The sequence below is a fragment of the Penaeus japonicus genome, unplaced genomic scaffold (assembly GCF_977035675.1).
Source record: "Penaeus japonicus unplaced genomic scaffold, GWHDUDI00000001_assembly GWHDUDI00000028, whole genome shotgun sequence".
NCBI lineage: Eukaryota > Metazoa > Arthropoda > Malacostraca > Decapoda > Penaeidae > Penaeus > Penaeus japonicus.
The window spans coordinates 593,974-596,473 of NW_028234430.1; the positions used below are offsets into that span (position 1 = coordinate 593,974).

Genomic DNA, 2,500 nt, shown 5'->3' on the forward strand with positions numbered 1-2,500 from the left:
AGGTATGGGATGTTACACTCATGCAATGGGCCAGGCTATCCACAAGATACATGCTGTCAAAATATGGTGGAAAGCGTGAGAAAGGAAAATTCTCGTCGCTTGGACCTTTGAGCTAAAATGACTCACTTGATCATTTAACTTCAATTCAGGAATATTGAGAAGAAAGGACAATGGTCATCAATAAGAGGTGAAGGAGGAATGTAGGAGGGAAGAGGGAGGAGGAAGGGGAAGATAAGGGAGAGGGGGGTGGGATGGAGGAAGGGAAGGAGAAGAGAAAGAGGGAGGTGGAAGGGGAAGAGTAGGGGGAAGGAGGAAGGGAAGGAGAAGGGAAAGAGTGAGGAGGAAGGGGAAGATGAAGGGGAGGGAGGTGGGAGGGAGAAGGGAAAGAGGAAGATAAGAGGGAGGGGGGTGAGAAGGAAGAAGGGAAAGAGGGAGGAGGAAGGGGAAGATAAGGGAGAGGGGGGTGGGAAGGAGGAAGGGAAGGAGAAGAGAAAGAGGGAGGAGGAAGGGGAAGATAAGGGAGAGGGGGGGGGAAGGAGGAAGGGAAGGAGAAGAGAAAGAGGGAGGAGGAAGGGGAAGATAAGGGGGAGGGGGGTGGGATGGAGAAGGGAAAGAGGGAGGAGAAAGGGGAAGATATGGGGGAGAGGGAAGGGAAAGAGGAAGATAAGGGGGAGAGGAATGGGAAGGAGGAAAGGAAGGAGAAGGGAAAGATAAGGGGGAGAGGGGTGGGAAGGAGAAGGGAAAGAAGATAAGGGGGAAGGGAATGGGAAGGAGGAAAGGAAGGAGAAGGGAAAGAGGGAGGAGGAAGGGGAAGATAAGGGAGAGGGGGGTGGGAAGGAGGAAGGGAAGGAGAAGAGAAAGAGGGAGGAGGAAGGGGAAGATAAGGGAGAGGGGGGTGGGAAGGAGGAAGGGAAGGAGAAGAGAAAGAGGGAGGAGGAAGGGGAAGATAAGGGGGAGAGGGAAGGGAAAGAGGAAGATAAGGGGGAGGGGAATGGGAAGGAGGAAAGGAAGGAGAAGGGAAAGACAAGGGGGAGAGGGGTGGGAAGGAGAAGGGAAAGAAGATAAGGGGGAAGGGAATGGGAAGGAGGAAAGGAAGGAGAAGGGAAAGAAGGGAGGAGGAAGGGGAATATAAGGGGGTAGGGGGTGGGAAGGAGGAAGGGAAGGAGAAGGTCTAGAAGAAGATAAGGGGGAAGGGGATGGGAAGGAGGAAGGGGGGAAGGGAAAGAGGGAGGAAGAAGGGGAAGATAAGAGGGATGGGGAGGGGAGGGAGGAAGGGAAGGAGACGGGAAAGAGGAAGATAAGAGGGATGGGGAAGGAGAAGGGAAGGAGACGGGAAAGAGGAAGATAAGGGGGGGGAGTAGGAGAAGAAGGAGAAGGGAAAAAGGGAGGGGGTGGGAGAGAGAAGGGAAAGAGGAAGATAAGGGGGAGGGGAAGGAGAAGGGAAAGAGGGAGGAGGAAGGGGAAGAGAAGGGGGAGGGGGTGGGGGATGGGAAGGGGGAGGGGGAGGGGAAGGAGGAAGGGAAAGAGGAGGGGAAGGAGAAAGGGGATGAGAAGAGAAAGCGAAGGAAGAGGCAGATAAGGTAGAAGTAAACCATCAGCTGGCACTAGTTATAACCAGCTTGCTGGCCACAGTTATAACCCACCACTGAGAGCAGTTGTTATAACCACTCGATGCCCTGGTTGTGATCCGGTGGATAAGAGACAGACGTTCACGTGCCATGGTCTTTATTGTGGACTGTTAATATACCCGAGCTGTTCGCTCTAGTCTGTCTGTCTGACCTCTCTGTCCTGATCTGTCTCTCTGTGATCCTTACATGTCCTTAAGTACCATTTAGTCACTTTCTACGCCTCGGGCCTTCCGTTAACAAAAACAGCTGCCTTTAAAGACTAGTGTTCCGAGGCGGAAACGAACACAGGAGACAGGAAGCGTCAGGTCAAAACACACTGCCGTCGATATTGCATTGAATTAAGTAGACATACATGATAAATTTCTTGGGTCACATATTATCAGTATCAGTGCCTTACAGATGGGAAGGAGGAGGATGAGGAGGAAGATAAGAGGGAGGGGGTGGAGAAGAGAAAGAGGAGGTGGAGAAGGGAAAAACTAAGAGGAAGAAGATAATGACGAAGGGGAGGAGTGAATACGGAGGAAGAGGAAGGGGAGAAGGGAAAAAGTAGGAGAAAGAGGAAAATAAGGGGGGAGGAGAAAGTGTTGAAGGGAAAATGTAATAGGAAGGGAGAAGGGAAAGAGGAGGAAGAGGAAGTAGTTACATGCTGTGTGTAAATATAGAGGTATACAGAAAGATAGATCGAAAGAGGAGATAGGAATAGAGAGGAATAAGAAGAGTCAGATAAAAAAGATAGAGATAGGAAGAAAGAGGGATAAGATAGATGTAGAGGAAGAAAGATAGAAAGGAAAGTAGAGATATAGACAAAAGAGATAGAAAGATAGCTAGAAAAACAGAAAGATAGGGAGACAGATAGACAGGTAAGTAGATGT

General features: G+C 50.4%; 1 protein-coding gene across 19 annotated transcripts in view; it reads right to left on the reverse strand.

The window, feature by feature from the left end:
• Positions 1–2,500, reverse strand: part of LOC122254997 (uncharacterized) — a 281,759-nt gene that overhangs the window by 245,069 nt on the left and 34,190 nt on the right. The gene's annotated exons all lie outside the window — the stretch shown is intronic.